Below are 19,006 nucleotides of genomic sequence, written 5' to 3'. Positions count from 1 at the left end.
AAGGACTTTAATTCGTGACCACCCTCAAAAAATTGAAAAATCCACCCAAAACCTAAAAAAATTGAAATTTTTATATGAAAAACTTCTTTTGCCCATATCTCCTAAACTAAGCGTCCTAGAGCGAAAAGGACTTTAATTCGTGACCACCCTCAAAAAATTGAAAAATCCACCCAAAACCTAAAAAAATTGAAATTTTTATATGAAAAACTTCTTTTGCCCATATCTCCTAAACTAAGCGTCCTAGAGCGAAAAGGACTTTAATTCGTGACCACCCCCAAAAAATTGAAAAATCCACCCAAAACCTAAAAAAATTGAAATTTATATATGAAAAACTTCTTTTGCCCATATCTCCTTAAATATGCGTCCTAGAGCGAAAAGGACTTTAATTCGTGACCACCCCCAAAAAATTGAAAAATCCACCCAAAACCTAACAAAATTGAAATTTTTATATGAAAAACTTCTTTTGCCCATATCTCCTTAAATATGAGTCCTAGAGCGAAAAGGACTTTAATTCGTGACCACCCTCAAAAAATTGAAAAATCCACCCAAAACCTAAAAAAATTGAAATTTTTATATGAAAAACTTCTTTTGCCCATATCTCCTAAACTAAGCGTCCTAGAGCGAAAAGGACTTTAATTCGTGACCACCCCCAAAAAATTGAAAAATCCACCCAAAACCTAAAAAAATTGAAATTTTTATATGAAAAACTTCTTTTGCCCATATCTCCTTAAATATGCGTCCTAGAGCGAAAAGGACTTTAATTCGTGACCACCCCCAAAAAATTGAAAAATCCACCCAAAACCTAACAAAATTGAAATTTTTATATGAAAAACTTCTTTTGTCCATATCTCCTTAAATATGCGTCCTAGAGCGAAAAGGACTTTAATTCGTGACCACCCCCAAAAAATTGAAAAATCCACCCAAAACCTAACAAAATTGAAATTTTTATATGAAAAACTTCTTTTGCCCATATCTCCTTAAATATGAGTCCTAGAGCGAAAAGGACTTTAATTCGTGACCACCCCCAAAAAATTGAAAAATCCACCCAAAACCTAACAAAATTGAAATTTTTATATGAAAAACTTCTTTTGCCCATATCTCCTTAAATATGAGTCCTAGAGCGAAAAGGACTTTAATTCGTGACCACCCTCAAAAAATTGAAAAATCCACCCAAAACCTAAAAAAATTGAAATTTTTATATGAAAAACTTCTTTTGCCCATATCTCCTAAACTAAGCGTCCTAGAGCGAAAAGGACTTTAATTCGTGACCACCCCCAAAAAATTGAAAAATCCACCCAAAACCTAAAAAAATTGAAATTTTTATATGAAAAACTTCTTTTGCCCATATCTCCTTAAATATGCGTCCTAGAGCGAAAAGGACTTTAATTCGTGACCACCCCCAAAAAATTGAAAAATCCACCCAAAACCTAACAAAATTGAAATTTTTATATGAAAAACTTCTTTTGCCCATATCTCCTAAACTAAGCGTCCTAGAGCGAAAAGGACTTTAATTCGTGACCACCCTCAAAAAATTGAAAAATCCACCCAAAACCTAACAAAATTGAAATTTTTATATGAAAAAATTTTTGCCCATATCTCCTAAACTAAGCGTCCTAGAGCGAAAAGGACTTTAATTCGTGACCACCCTCAAAAAATTTAAAAATCCACCCAAAACCTAAAAAAATTAAAATTTTTATATGAAAAACTTCTTTTGCCCATATCTCCTAAACTAAGCGTCCTAGAGCGAAAAGGACTTTAATTCGTGACCACCCTCAAAAAATTGAAAAATCCACCCAAAACCTAACAAAATTGAAATTTTTATATGAAAAACTTCTTTTGCCCATATCTCCTAAACTAAGCGTCCTAGAGCGAAAAGGACTTTAATTCGTGACCACCCTCAAAAAATTTAAAAATCCACCCAAAACCTAAAAAAATTAAAATTTTTATATGAAAAACTTCTTTTGCCCATATCTCCTAAACTAAGCGTCCTAGAGCGAAAAGGACTTTAATTCGTGACCACCCTCAAAAAATTGAAAAATCCACCCAAAACCTAACAAAATTGAAATTTTTATATGAAAAACTTCTTTTGCCCATATCTCCTAAACTAAGCGTCCTAGAGCGAAAAGGACTTTAATTCGTGACCACCCTCAAAAAATTGAAAAATCCACCCAAAACCTAACAAAATTGAAATTTTTATATGAAAAACTTCTTTTGTCCATATCTCCTTAAATATGCGTCCTAGAGCGAAAAGGACTTTAATTAGTGACCACCCCCAAAAAATTTAAAAATCCACCCAAAACCTAAAAAAATTGAAATTTTTATGTGAAAAACTTCTTTTGCCCATATCTCCTTAAATATGCGTCCTAGAGCGAAAAGGACTTTAATTCGTGACCACCCTCAAAAAATTGAAAAATCCACCCAAAACCTAAAAAAATTGAAATTTTTATATGAAAAACTTCTTTTGCCCATATCTCCTTAAATATGCGTCCTAGAGCGAAAAGGACTTTAATTCGTGACCACCCCCAAAAAATTTAAAAATCCACCCAAAACCTAAAAAAATTAAAATTTTTATATGAAAAACTTCTTTTGCCCATATCTCCTTAAATATGCGTCCTAGAGCGAAAAGGACTTTAATTCGTGACCACCCCCAAAAAATTGAAAAATCCACCCAAAACCTAAAAAAATTGAAATTTTTATATGAAAAACTTCTTTTGTCCATATCTCCTTAAATATGCGTCCTAGAGCGAAAAGGACTTTAATTCGTGACCACCCCCAAAAAATTGAAAAATCCACCCAAAACCTAAAAAAATTGAAATTTTTATATGAAAAACTTCTTTTGCCCATATCTCCTTAAATATGCGTCCTAGAGCGAAAAGGACTTTAATTCGTGACCACCCTCAAAAAATTGAAAAATCCACCCAAAACCTAACAAAATTGAAATTTTTATATGAAAAACTTCTTTTGCCCATATCTCCTAAACTAAGCGTCCTAGAGCGAAAAGGACTTTAATTCGTGACCACCCTCAAAAAATTGAAAAATCCACCCAAAACCTAAAAAAATTAAAATTTTTATATGAAAAACTTCTTTTGCCCATATCTCCTTAAATATGCGTCCTAGAGCGAAAAGGACTTTAATTCGTGACCACCCCCAAAAAGTTGAAAAATCCACCCAAAACCTAAAAAAATTGAAATTTTTATATGAAAAACTTCTTTTGCCCATATCTCCTTAAATATGTGTCCTAGAGCGAAAAGGACTTTAATTCGTGACCACCCCCAAAAAATTGAAAAATCCACCCAAAACCTAAAAAAATTGAAATTTTTATATGAAAAACTTCTTTTGCCCATATCTCCTTAAATATGCGTCCTAGAGCGAAAAGGACTTTAATTCGTGACCACCCCCAAAAAATTGAAAAATCCACCCAAAACCTAAAAAAATTGAAATTTTTATATGAAAAACTTCTTTTGTCCATATCTCCTTAAATATGCGTCCTAGAGCGAAAAGGACTTTAATTCGTGACCACCCCCAAAAAATTGAAAAATCCACCCAAAACCTAAAAAAATTGAAATTTTTATATGAAAAACTTCTTTTGTCCATATCTCCTTAAATATGCGTCCTAGAGCGAAAAGGACTTTAATTCGTGACCACCCCCAAAAAATTTAAAAATCCAATTTTTATATGAAAAACTTCTTTTGTCCATATCTCCTTAAATATGCGTCCTAGAGCGAAAAGGACTTTAATTCGTGACCACCCCCAAAAAATTTAAAAATCCACCCAAAACCTAAAAAAATTGAAATTTTTATGTGAAAAACTTCTTTTGCCCATATCTCCTTAAATATGCGTCCTAGAGCGAAAAGGACTTTAATTCGTGACCACACCCAAAAAATTTAAAAATCGACACAAAACCTAAAAAAATTGAAATTTTTATATGAAAAACTTCTTTTGCCCATATCTCCTTAAATATGAGTCCTAGAGCGAAAAGGACTTTAATTCGTGACCACCCCCAAAAAATTGAAAAATCCACCCAAAACTTAAAAAAATTGAAATTTTTATATGAAAAACTTCTTTTGCCCATATCTCCTTAAATATGTGTCCTAGAGCGAAAAGGACTTTAATTCGTGACCACCCCCAAAAAATTTAAAAATCCACCCAAAACCTAAAAAAATTGAAATTTTTATGTGAAAAACTTCTTTTGCCCATATCTCCTTAAATATGCGTCCTAGAGCGAAAAGGACTTTAATTCGTGACCACCCTCAAAATATTGAAAAATCCACCCAAAACCTAAAAAAATTGAAATTTTTATATGAAAAACTTCTTTTGCCCATATCTCCTAAACTAAGCGTCCTAGAGCGAAAAGGACTTTAATTCGTGACCACCCTCAAAAAATTGAAAAATCCACCCAAAACCTAAAAAAATTGAAATTTTTATATGAAAAACTTCTTTTGTCCATATCTCCTTAAATATGCGTCCTAGAGCGAAAAGGACTTTAATTCGTGACCACCCCCAAAAAATTGAAAAATCCACCCAAAACCTAAAAAAATTGAAATTTTTATATGAAAAACTTCTTTTGTCCATATCTCCTTAAATATGCGTCCTAGAGCGAAAAGGACTTTAATTCGTGACCACCCCCAAAAAATTTAAAAATCCACCCAAAACCTAACAAAATTGAAATTTTTATATGAAAAACTTCTTTTGTCCATATCTCCTTAAATATGCGTCCTAGAGCGAAAAGGACTTTAATTCGTGACCACCCTCAAAAAATTGAAAAATCCACCCAAAACCTAACAAAATTGAAATTTTTATATGAAAAACTTCTTTTTCCCATATCTCCTTAAATATGCGTCCTAGAGCGAAAAGGACTTTAATTCGTGACCACCCCCAAAAAATTGAAAAATCCACCCAAAACCTAAAAAAATTGAAATTTTTATATGAAAAACTTCTGTTGTCCATATCTCCTTAAATATGCGTCCTAGAGCGAAAAGGACTTTAATTCGTGACCACCCCCAAAAAATTTAAAAATCCACCCAAAACCTAAAAAAATTGAAATTTTTATATGAAAAACTTCTTTTGCCCATATCTCCTTAAATATGCGTCCTAGAGCGAAAAGGACTTTAATTCGTGACCACCCCCAAAAAATTTAAAAATCCACCCAAAACCTAAAAAAATTGAAATTTTTATGTGAAAAACTTCTTTTGCCCATATCTCCTTAAATATGCGTCCTAGAGCGAAAAGGACTTTAATTCGTGACCACCCTCAAAAAATTGAAAAATCCACCCAAAACCAAAAAAAAATTGAAATTTTTATATGAAAAACTTCTTTTGCCCATATCTCCTTAAATATGCGTCCTAGAGCGAAAAGGACTTTAATTCGTGACCACACCCAAAAAATTTAAAAATCGACACAAAACCTAAAAAAATTGAAATTTTTATATGAAAAACTTCTTTTGCCCATATCTCCTTAAATATGAGTCCTAGAGCGAAAAGGACTTTAATTCGTGACCACCCCCAAAAAATTGAAAAATCCACCCAAAACTTAAAAAAATTGAAATTTTTATATGAAAAACTTCTTTTGCCCATATCTCCTTAAATATGCGTCCTAGAGCGAAAAGGACTTTAATTCGTGACCACCCCCAAAAAATTGAAAAATCCACCCAAAACTTAAAAAAATTGAAATTTTTATATGAAAAACTTCTTTTGCCCATATCTCCTTAAATATGCGTCCTAGAGCGAAAAGCACTTTAATTCGTGACCACCCCCAAAAAATTGAAAAATCCACCCAAAACCTAAAAAAATTGAAATTTTTATATGAAAAACTTCTTTTGTCCATATCTCCTTAAATATGCATCCTAGAGCGAAAAGGACTTTAATTCGTGACCACCCCCAAAAAATTTAAAAATCCACCCAAAACCTAAAAAAATTTAAATTTTTATATGAAAAACTTCTTTTGCCCATATCTCCTTAAATATGCGTCCTAGAGCGAAAAGGACTTTAATTCGTGACCACCCTCAAAAAATTGAAAAATCCACCCAAAACCTAAAAAAATTGAAATTTTTATATGAAAAACTTCTTTTGTCCATATCTCCTTAAATATGCGTCCTAGAGCGAAAAGGACTTTAATTCGTGACCACCCCCAAAAAATTGAAAAATCCACCCAAAACCTAAAAAAATTGAAATTTTTATATGAAAAACTTCTTTTGTCCATATCTCCTTAAATATGCGTCCTAGAGCGAAAAGGACTTTAATTCGTGACCACCCCCAAAAAATTTAAAAATCCACCCAAAACCTAAAAAAATTGAAATTTTTATGTGAAAAACTTCTTTTGCCCATATCTCCTTAAATATGCGTCCTAGAGCGAAAAGGACTTTAATTCGTGACCACCCTCAAAAAATTGAAAAATCCACCCAAAACCTAAAAAAATTGAAATTTTTATATGAAAAACTTCTTTTGCCCATATCTCCTTAAATATGCGTCCTAGAGCGAAAAGGACTTTAATTCGTGACCACCCTCAAAAAATTGAAAAATCCACCCAAAACCTAACAAAATTGAAATTTTTATATGAAAAACTTCTTTTGTCCATATCTCCTTAAATATGCGTCCTAGAGCGAAAAGGACTTTAATTCGTGACCACCCCCAAAAAATTTAAAAATCCACCCAAAACCTAAAAAAATTGAAATTTTTATGTGAAAAACTTCTTTTGCCCATATCTCCTTAAATATGCGTCCTAGAGCGAAAAGGACTTTAATTCGTGACCACACCCAAAAAATTTAAAAATCGACACAAAACCTAAAAAAATTGAAATTTTTATATGAAAAACTTCTTTTGCCCATATCTCCTTAAATATGAGTCCTAGAGCGAAAAGGACTTTAATTCGTGACCACCCTCAAAAAATTGAAAAATCCACCCAAAACCTAACAAAATTGAAATTTTTATATGAAAAACTTCTTTTGTCCATATCTCCTTAAATATGCGTCCTAGAGCGAAAAGGACTTTAATTCGTGACCACCCCCAAAAAATTTAAAAATCCACCCAAAACCTAAAAAAATTGAAATTTTTATGTGAAAAACTTCTTTTGCCCATATCTCCTTAAATATGCGTCCTAGAGCGAAAAGGACTTTAATTCGTGACCACACCCAAAAAATTTAAAAATCGACACAAAACCTAAAAAAATTGAAATTTTTATATGAAAAACTTCTTTTGCCCATATCTCCTTAAATATGAGTCCTAGAGCGAAAAGGACTTTAATTCGTGACCACCCCCAAAAAATTGAAAAATCCACCCAAAACTTAAAAAAATTGAAATTTTTATATGAAAAACTTCTTTTGCCCATATCTCCTTAAATATGTGTCCTAGAGCGAAAAGGACTTTAATTCGTGACCACCCCCAAAAAATTGAAAAATCCACCCAAAACCTAAAAAAATTGAAATTTTTATATGAAAAACTTCTTTTGCCCATATCTCCTTAAATATGCGTCCTAGAGCGAAAAGGACTTTAATTCGTGACCACCCCCAAAAAATTGAAAAATCCACCCAAAACCTAAAAAAATTGAAATTTTTATATGAAAAACTTCTTTTGTCCATATCTCCTTAAATATGCGTCCTAGAGCGAAAAGGACTTTAATTCGTGACCACCCCCAAAAAATTGAAAAATCCACCCAAAACCTAAAAAAATTGAAATTTTTATATGAAAAACTTCTTTTGTCCATATCTCCTTAAATATGCGTCCTAGAGCGAAAAGGACTTTAATTCGTGACCACCCCCAAAAAATTTAAAAATCCACCCAAAACCTAAAAAAATTGAAATTTTTATGTGAAAAACTTCTTTTGCCCATATCTCCTTAAATATGCGTCCTAGAGCGAAAAGGACTTTAATTCGTGACCACCCTCAAAAAATTGAAAAATCCACCCAAAACCTAAAAAAATTGAAATTTTTATGTGAAAAACTTCTTTTGCCCATATCTCCTTAAATATGCGTCCTAGAGCGAAAAGGACTTTAATTCGTGACCACACCCAAAAAATTTAAAAATCGACACAAAACCTAAAAAAATTGAAATTTTTATATGAAAAACTTCTTTTGCCCATATCTCCTTAAATATGCGTCCTAGAGCGAAAAGGACTTTAATTCGTGACCACCCCCAAAAAATTGAAAAATCCACCCAAAACTTAAAAAAATTGAAATTTTTATATGAAAAACTTCTTTTGCCCATATCTCCTTAAATATGCGTCCTAGAGCGAAAAGGACTTTAATTCGTGACCACCCCCAAAAAATTGAAAAATCCACCCAAAACTTAAAAAAATTGAAATTTTTATATGAAAAACTTCTTTTGCCCATATCTCCTTAAATATGCGTCCTAGAGCGAAAAGGACTTTAATTCGTGACCACCCCCAAAAAATTGAAAAATCCACCCAAAACCTAAAAAAATTGAAATTTTTATATGAAAAACTTCTTTTGTCCATATCTCCTTAAATATGCGTCCTAGAGCGAAAAGGACTTTAATTCGTGACCACCCCCAAAAAATTTAAAAATCCACCCAAAACCTAAAAAAATTGAAATTTTTATATGAAAAACTTCTTTTGCCCATATCTCCTTAAATATGCGTCCTAGAGCGAAAAGGACTTTAATTCGTGACCACCCCCAAAAAATTTAAAAATCCACCCAAAACCTAAAAAAATTGAAATTTTTATGTGAAAAACTTCTTTTGCCCATATCTCCTTAAATATGCGTCCTAGAGCGAAAAGGACTTTAATTCGTGACCACCCTCAAAAAAATTGAAAAATCCACCCAAAACCTAAAAAAATTGAAATTTTTATATGAAAAACTTCTTTTGCCCATATCTCCTTAAATATGCGTCCTCGAGCGAAAAGGACTTTAATTCGTGACCACCCTCAAAAAATTGAAAAATCCACCCAAAACCTAAAAAAATTGAAATTTTTATATGAAAAACTTCTTTTGTCCATATCTCCTTAAATATGCGTCCTAGAGCGAAAAGGACTTTAATTCGTGACCACCCCCAAAAAATTGAAAATCCACCCAAAACCTAAAAAAATTGAAATTTTTATATGAAAAACTTCTTTTGTCCATATCTCCTTAAATATGCGTCCTAGAGCGAAAAGGACTTTAATTCGTGACCACCCCCAAAAAATTTAAAAATCCACCCAAAACCTAAAAAAATTGAAATTTTTATGTGAAAAACTTCTTTTGCCCATATCTCCTTAAATATGCGTCCTAGAGCGAAAAGGACTTTAATTCGTGACCACCCTCAAAAAATTTAAAAATCCACCCAAAACCTAAAAAAATTGAAATTTTTATATGAAAAACTTCTTTTGCCCATATCTCCTTAAATATGCGTCCTAGAGCGAAAAGGACTTTAATTCGTGACCACCCTCAAAAAATTGAAAAATCCACCCAAAACCTAACAAAATTGAAATTTTTATATGAAAAACTTCTTTTGTCCATATCTCCTTAAATATGCGTCCTAGAGCGAAAAGGACTTTAATTCGTGACCACCCCCAAAAAATTTAAAAATCCACCCAAAACCTAAAAAAATTGAAATTTTTATGTGAAAAACTTCTTTTGCCCATATCTCCTTAAATATGCGTCCTAGAGCGAAAAGGACTTTAATTCGTGACCACACCCAAAAAATTTAAAAATCGACACAAAACCTAAAAAAATTGAAATTTTTATATGAAAAACATCTTTTGCCCATATCTCCTTAAATATGAGTCCTAGAGCGAAAAGGACTTTAATTCGTGACCACCCCCAAAAAATTGAAAAATCCACCCAAAACCTAAAAAAATTGAAATTTTTATATGAAAAACTTCTTTTGCCCATATCTCCTTAAATATGCGTCCTAGAGCGAAAAGGACTTTAATTCGTGACCACCCCCAAAAAATTGAAAAATCCACCCAAAACCTAAAAAAATTGAAATTTTTATATGAAAAACTTCTTTTGCCCATATCTCCTTAAATATGCGTCCTAGAGCGAAAAGGACTTTAATTCGTGACCACCCCCAAAAAATTGAAAAATCCACCCAAAACCTAAAAAAATTGAAATTTTTATGTGAAAAACTTCTTTTGTCCATATCTCCTTAAATATGCGTCCTAGAGCGAAAAGGACTTTAATTCGTGACCACCCCCAAAAAATTGAAAAATCCACCCAAAACCTAAAAAAATTGAAATTTTTATATGAAAAACTTCTTTTGTCCATATCTCCTTAAATATGCGTCCTAGAGCGAAAAGGACTTTAATTCGTGACCACCCCCAAAAAATTTAAAAATCCACCCAAAACCTAAAAAAATTGAAATTTTTATGTGAAAAACTTCTTTTGCCCATATCTCCTTAAATATGCGTCCTAGAGCGAAAAGGACTTTAATTCGTGACCACCCTCAAAAAATTGAAAAATCCACCCAAAACCTAAAAAAATTGAAATTTTTATATGAAAAACTTCTTTTGCCCATATCTCCTTAAATATGCGTCCTAGAGCGAAAAGGACTTTAATTCGTGACCACCCTCAAAAAATTGAAAAATCCACCCAAAACCTGAAAAAATTGAAATTTTTATATGAAAAACTTCTTTTGTCCATATCTCCTTAAATATGCGTCCTAGAGCGAAAAGGACTTTAATTCGTGACCACCCCCAAAAAATTGAAAAATCCACCCAAAACCTAAAAAAATTGAAATTTTTATATGAAAAACTTCTTTTGTCCATATCTCCTTAAATATGCGTCCTAGAGCGAAAAGGACTTTAATTCGTGACCACCCCCAAAAAATTGAAAAATCCACCCAAAACCTAAAAAAATTGAAATTTTTATATGAAAAACTTCTTTTGCCCATATCTCCTTAAATATGCGTCCTAGAGCGAAAAGGACTTTAATTCGTGACCACCCTCAAAAAATTGAAAAATCCACCCAAAACCTAACAAAATTGAAATTTTTATATAAAAAACTTCTTTTGCCCATATCTCCTAAACTAAGCGTCCTAGAGCGAAAAGGACTTTAATTCGTGACCACCCTCAAAAAATTGAAAAATCCACCCAAAACCTAAAAAAATTAAAATTTTTATATGAAAAACTTCTTTTGCCCATATCTCCTTAAATATGCGTCCTAGAGCGAAAAGGACTTTAATTCGTGACCACCCCCAAAAAATTGAAAAATCCACCCAAATCTTAAAAAAATTGAAATTTTTATATGAAAAACTTCTTTTGCCCATATCTCCTTAAATATGCGCCCTAGAGCGAAAAGGACTTTAATTCGTGACCACCCCCAAAAAATTGAAAAATCCACCCAAAACCTAAAAAAATTGAAATTTTTATATGAAAAACTTCTTTTGTCCATATCTCCTTAAATATGCGTCCTAGAGCGAAAAGGACTTTAATTCGTGACCACCCCCAAAAAATTTAAAAATCCACCCAAAACCTAAAAAAATTGAAATTTTTATATGAAAAACTTCTTTTGCCCATATCTCCTTAAATATGCGTCCTAGAGCGAAAAGGACTTTAATTCGTGACCACCCCCAAAAAATTTAAAAATCCACCCAAAACCTAAAAAAATTGAAATTTTTATGTGAAAAACTTCTTTTGCCCATATCTCCTTAAATATGCGTCCTAGAGCGAAAAGGACTTTAATTCGTGACCACCCTCAAAAAATTGAAAAATCCACCCAAAACCTAAAAAAATTGAAATTTTTATATGAAAAACTTCTTTTGCCCATATCTACTTAAATATGCGTCCTAGAGCGAAAAGGACTTTAATTCGTGACCACCCTCAAAAAATTGAAAAATCCACCCAAAACCTAAAAAAATTGAAATTTTTATATGAAAAACTTCTTTTGTCCATATCTCCTTAAATATGCGTCCTAGAGCGAAAAGGACTTTAATTCGTGACCACCCCCAAAAAATTGAAAAATCCACCCAAAACCTAAAAAAATTGAAATTTTTATATGAAAAACTTCTTTTGTCCATATCTCCTTAAATATGCGTCCTAGAGCGAAAAGGACTTTAATTCGTGACCACCCCCAAAAAATTTAAAAATCCACCCAAAACCTAAAAAAATTGAAATTTTTATGTGAAAAACTTCTTTTGCCCATATCTCCTTAAATATGCGTCCTAGAGCGAAAAGGACTTTAATTCGTGACCACCCTCAAAAAATTGAAAAATCCACCCAAAACCTAAAAAAATTGAAATTTTTATATGAAAAACTTCTTTTGCCCATATCTCCTTAAATATGCGTCCTAGAGCGAAAAGGACTTTAATTCGTGACCACCCTCAAAAAATTGAAAAATCCACCCAAAACCTAACAAAATTGAAATTTTTATATGAAAAACTTCTTTTGTCCATATCTCCTTAAATATGCGTCCTAGAGCGAAAAGGACTTTAATTCGTGACCACCCCCAAAAAATTTAAAAATCCACCCAAAACCTAAAAAAATTGAAATTTTTATGTGAAAAACTTCTTTTGCCCATATCTCCTTAAATATGCGTCCTAGAGCGAAAAGGACTTTAATTCGTGACCACACCCAAAAAATTTAAAAATCGACACAAAACATAAAAAAATTGAAATTTTTATATGAAAAACATCTTTTGCCCATATCTCCTTAAATATGAGTCCTAGAGCGAAAAGGACTTTAATTCGTGACCACCCCCAAAAAATTGAAAAATCCACCCAAAACCTAAAAAAATTGAAATTTTTATATGAAAAACTTCTTTTGCCCATATCTCCTTAAATATGCGTCCTAGAGCGAAAAGGACTTTAATTCGTGACCACCCCCAAAAAATTGAAAAATCCACCCAAGACCTAAAAAAATTGAAATTTTTATATGAAAAACTTCTTTTGCCCATATCTCCTTAAATATGCGTCCTAGAGCGAAAAGGACTTTAATTCGTGACCACCCCCAAAAAATTGAAAAATCCACCCAAAACCTAAAAAAATTGAAATTTTTATATGAAAAACTTCTTTTGTCCATATCTCCTTAAATATGCGTCCTAGAGCGAAAAGGACTTTAATTCGTGACCACCCCCAAAAAATTGAAAAATCCACCCAAAACCTAAAAAAATTGAAATTTTTATATGAAAAACTTCTTTTGTCCATATCTCCTTAAATATGCGTTCTAGAGCGAAAAGGACTTTAATTCGTGACCACCCCCAAAAAATTGAAAAATCCACCCAAAACCTAAAAAAATTGAAATTTTTATATGAAAAACTTCTTTTGTCCATATCTCCTTAAATATGCGTCCTAGAGCGAAAAGGACTTTAATTCGTGACCACCCCCAAAAAATTTAAAAATCCACCCAAAACCTAAAAAAATTGAAATTTTTATGTGAAAAACTTCTTTTGCCCATATCTCCTTAAATATGCGTCCTAGAGCGAAAAGGACTTTAATTCGTGACCACCCTCAAAAAATTGAAAAATCCACCCAAAACCTAAAAAAATTGAAATTTTTATATGAAAAACTTCTTTTGCCCATATCTCCTTAAATATGCGTCCTAGAGCGAAAAGGACTTTAATTCGTGACCACCCTCAAAAAATTGAAAAATCCACCCAAAACCTAACAAAATTGAAATTTTTATATGAAAAACTTCTTTTGTCCATATCTCCTTAAATATGCGTCCTAGAGCGAAAAGGACTTTAATTCGTGACCACCCCCAAAAAATTTAAAAATCCACCCAAAACCTAAAAAAATTGAAATTTTTATGTGAAAAACTTCTTTTGCCCATATCTCCTTAAATATGCGTCCTAGAGCGAAAAGGACTTTAATTCGTGACCACACCCAAAAAATTTAAAAATCGACACAAAACCTAAAAAAATTGAAATTTTTATATGAAAAACATCTTTTGCCCATATCTCCTTAAATATGAGTCCTAGAGCGAAAAGGACTTTAATTCGTGACCACCCCCAAAAAATTGAAAAATCCACCCAAAACCTAAAAAAATTGAAATTTTTATATGAAAAACTTCTTTTGCCCATATCTCCTTAAATATGCGTCCTAGAGCGAAAAGGACTTTAATTCGTGACCACCCCCAAAAAATTGAAAAATCCACCCAAGACCTAAAAAAATTGAAATTTTTATATGAAAAACTTCTTTTGCCCATATCTCCTTAAATATGCGTCCTAGAGCGAAAAGGACTTTAATTCGTGACCACCCCCAAAAAATTGAAAAATCCACCCAAAACCTAAAAAAATTGAAATTTTTATATGAAAAACTTCTTTTGTCCATATCTCCTTAAATATGCGTCCTAGAGCGAAAAGGACTTTAATTCGTGACCACCCTCAAAAAATTGAAAAATCCACCCAAAACCTAAAAAAATTGAAATTTTTATATGAAAAACTTCTTTTGCCCATATCTCCTTAAATATGCGTCCTAGAGCGAAAAGGAAAAACTTCTTTTGCCCATATCTCCTTAAATATGCGTCCTAGAGCGAAAAGGACTTTAATTCGTGACCACCCCCAAAAAATTGAAAAATCCACCCAAGACCTAAAAAAATTGAAATTTTTATATGAAAAACTTCTTTTGCCCATATCTCCTTAAATATGCGTCCTAGAGCGAAAAGGACTTTAATTCGTGACCACCCCCAAAAAATTGAAAAATCCACCCAAAACCTAAAAAAATTGAAATTTTTATATGAAAAACTTCTTTTGTCCATATCTCCTTAAATATGCGTCCTAGAGCGAAAAGGACTTTAATTCGTGACCACCCCCAAAAAATTGAAAAATCCACCCAAAACCTAAAAAAATTGAAATTTTTATATGAAAAACTTCTTTTGTCCATATCTCCTTAAATATGCGTCCTAGAGCGAAAAGGACTTTAATTCGTGACCACCCCCAAAAAATTGAAAAATCCACCCAAAACCTAAAAAAATTGAAATTTTTATATGAAAAACTTCTTTTGTCCATATCTCCTTAAATATGCGTCCTAGAGCGAAAAGGACTTTAATTCGTGACCACCCCCAAAAAATTTAAAAATCCACCCAAAACCTAAAAAAATTGAAATTTTTATGTGAAAAACTTCTTTTGCCCATATCTCCTTAAATATGCGTCCTAGAGCGAAAAGGACTTTAATTCGTGACCACCCTCAAAAAATTGAAAAATCCACCCAAAACCTAAAAAATTGAAATTTTTATATGAAAAACTTCTTTTGCCCATATCTCCTTAAATATGCGTCCTAGAGCGAAAAGGACTTTAATTCGTGACCACCCTCAAAAAATTGAAAAATCCACCCAAAACCTAACAAAATTGAAATTTTTATATGAAAAACTTCTTTTGTCCATATCTCCTTAAATATGCGTCCTAGAGCGAAAAGGACTTTAATTCGTGACCACCCCCAAAAAATTGAAAAATCCACCCAAAACCTAAAAAAATTGAAATTTTTATGTGAAAAACTTCTTTTGCCCATATCTCCTTAAATATGCGTCCTAGAGCGAAAAGGACTTTAATTCGTGACCACACCCAAAAAATTTAAAAATCGACACAAAACCTAAAAAAATTGAAATTTTTATATGAAAAACATCTTTTGCCCATATCTCCTTAAATATGAGTCCTAGAGCGAAAAGGACTTTAATTCGTGACCACCCCCAAAAAATTGAAAAATCCACCCAAAACCTAAAAAAATTGAAATTTTTATATGAAAAACTTCTTTTGCCCATATCTCCTTAAATATGCGTCCTAGAGCGAAAAGGACTTTAATTCGTGACCACCCCCAAAAAATTGAAAAATCCACCCAAGACCTAAAAAAATTGAAATTTTTATATGAAAAACTTCTTTTGCCCATATCTCCTTAAATATGCGTCCTAGAGCGAAAAGGACTTTAATTCGTGACCACCCCCAAAAAATTGAAAAATCCACCCAAAACCTAAAAAAATTGAAATTTTTATATGAAAAACTTCTTTTGTCCATATCTCCTTAAATATGCGTCCTAGAGCGAAAAGGACTTTAATTCGTGACCACCCCCAAAAAATTGAAAAATCCACCCAAAACCTAAAAAAATTGAAATTTTTATATGAAAAACTTCTTTTGTCCATATCTCCTTAAATATGCGTCCTAGAGCGAAAAGGACTTTAATTCGTGACCACCCCCAAAAAATTTAAAAATCCACCCAAAACCTAAAAAAATTGAAATTTTTATGTGAAAAACTTCTTTTGCCCATATCTCCTTAAATATGCGTCCTAGAGCGAAAAGGACTTTAATTCGTGACCACCCTCAAAAAATTGAAAAATCCACCCAAAACCTAAAAAAATTGAAATTTTTATATGAAAAACTTCTTTTGCCCATATCTCCTTAAATATGCGTCCTAGAGCGAAAAGGACTTTAATTCGTGACCACCCTCAAAAAATTGAAAAATCCACCCAAAACCTGAAAAAATTGAAATTTTTATATGAAAAACTTCTTTTGTCCATATCTCCTTAAATATGCGTCCTAGAGCGAAAAGGACTTTAATTCGTGACCACCCCCAAAAAATTGAAAAATCCACCCAAAACCTAAAAAAATTGAAATTTTTATATGAAAAACTTCTTTTGTCCATATCTCCTTAAATATGCGTCCTAGAGCGAAAAGGACTTTAATTCGTGACCACCCCTAAAAAATTGAAAAATCCACCCAAAACCTAAAAAAATTGAAATTTTTATATGAAAAACTTCTTTTGCCCATATCTCCTTAAATATGCGTCCTAGAGCGAAAAGGACTTTAATTCGTGACCACCCTCAAAAAATTGAAAAATCCACCCAAAACCTAACAAAATTGAAATTTTTATATGAAAAACTTCTTTTGCCCATATCTCCTAAACTAAGCGTCCTAGAGCGAAAAGGACTTTAATTCGTGACCACCCTCAAAAAATTGAAAAATCCACCCAAAACCTAAAAAAATTAAAATTTTTATATGAAAAACTTCTTTTGCCCATATCTCCTTAAATATGCGTCCTAGAGCGAAAAGGACTTTAATTCGTGACCACCCCCAAAAAGTTGAAAATCCACCCAAAACCTAAAAAAATTGAAATTTTTATATGAAAAACTTCTTTTGCCCATATCTCCTTAAATATGCGTCCTAGAGCTAAAAGGACTTTAATTCGTGACCACCCTCAAACAATTGAAAAATCCACCCAAAACCTAACAAAATTGAAATTTTTATATGAAAAACTTCTTTTGCCCATATCTCCTAAACTAAGCGTCCTAGCGCGAAAAGGACTTTAATTCGTGACCACCCTCAAAAAATTGAAAAATCCACCCAAAACCTAAAAAAATTGAAATTTTTATATGAAAAACTTCTTTTGCCCATATCTCCTTAAATATGCGTCCTAGAGCGAAAAGGACTTTAATTCGTGACCACCCCCAAAAAGTTGAAAAATCCACCCAAAACCTAAAAAATTGAAATTTTTATATGAAAAACTTCTTTTGCCCATATCTCCTTAAATATGAGTCCTAGAGCGAAAAGGACTTTAATTCGTGACCACCCCCAAAAAATTGAAAAATCCACCCAAAACTTAAAAAAATTGAAATTTTTATATGAAAAACTTCTTTTGCCCATATCTCCTTAAATATGCGTCCTAGAGCGAAAAGGACTTTAATTCGTGACCACCCTCAAAAAATTGAAAAATCCACCCAAAACCTAAAAAAATTGAAATTTTTATATGAAAAACTTCTTTTGTCCATATCTCCTTAAATATGCGTCCTAGAGCGAAAAGGACTTTAATTCGTGACCACCCCCAAAAAATTGAAAAATCCACCCAAAACCTAAAAAAATTGAAATTTTTATATGAAAAACTTCTTTTGCCCATATCTCCTTAAATATGCGTCCTAGAGCGAAAAGGACTTTAATTCGTGACCACCCTCAAAAAATTGAAAAATCCACCCAAAACCTAACAAAATTGAAATTTTTATATGAAAAACTTCTTTTGCCCATATCTCCTAAACTAAGCGTCCTAGAGCGAAAAGGACTTTAATTCGTGACCACCCTCAAAAAATTGAAAAATCCACCCAAAACCTAACAAAATTGAAATTTTTATATGAAAAACTTCTTTTGTCCATATCTCCTTAAATATGCGTCCTAGAGCGAAAAGGACTTTAATTCGTGACCACCCCCAAAAAATTGAAAAATCCACCCAAAACCTAACAAAATTGAAATTTTTATATGAAAAACTTCTTTTGCCCATATCTCCTAAACTAAGCGTCCTAGAGCGAAAAGGACTTTAATTCGTGACCACCCTCAAAAAATTTAAAAATCGACACAAAACCTAACAAAATTGAAATTTTTATATGAAAAACTTCTTTTGCCCATATCTCCTAAACTAAGCGTCCTAGAGCGAAAAGGACTTTAATTCGTGACCACCCTCAAAAAATTGAAAAATCCACCCAAAACCTAAAAAAATTGAAATTTTTATATGGAAAACTTCTTTTGCCCATATCTCCTTAAATATGCGTCCTAGAGCGAAAAGGACTTTAATTCGTGACCACCCTCAAAAAATTGAAAAATCCACCCAAAACCTAACAAAATTGAAATTTTTATATGAAAAACTTCTTTTGCCCATATCTCCTAAACTAAGCGTCCTAGAGCGAAAAGGACTTTAATTCGTGACCACCCTCAAAAAATTGAAAAATCCACCCAAAACCTAACAAAATTGAAATTTTTATATGAAAAACTTCTTTTGCCCATATCTCCTAAACTAAGCGTCCTAGAGCGAAAAGGACTTTAATTCGTGACCACCCCCAAAAAATTGAAAAATCCACCCAAAACCTAACAAAATTGAAATTTTTATATGAAAAACTTCTTTTGTCCATATCTCCTTAAATATGCGTCCTAGAGCGAAAAGGACTTTAATTCGTGACCACCCCCAAAAAATTTAAAAATCCACCCAAAACCTAAAAAAATTGAAATTTTTATATGAAAAACTTCTTTTGCCCATATCTCCTTAAATATGCGTCCTAGAGCGAAAAGGACTTTAATTCGTGACCACCCTCAAAAAATTGAAAAATCCACCCAAAACCTAAAAAAATTGAAATTTTTATATGAAAAACTTCTTTTGTCCATATCTCCTTA

Source organism: Haematobia irritans, unplaced genomic scaffold (assembly GCF_050003625.1).
Source record: "Haematobia irritans isolate KBUSLIRL unplaced genomic scaffold, ASM5000362v1 scaffold_7, whole genome shotgun sequence".
Classification (NCBI taxonomy): domain Eukaryota; kingdom Metazoa; phylum Arthropoda; class Insecta; order Diptera; family Muscidae; genus Haematobia; species Haematobia irritans.
This window is presented reverse-complemented; position numbering follows the sequence as displayed.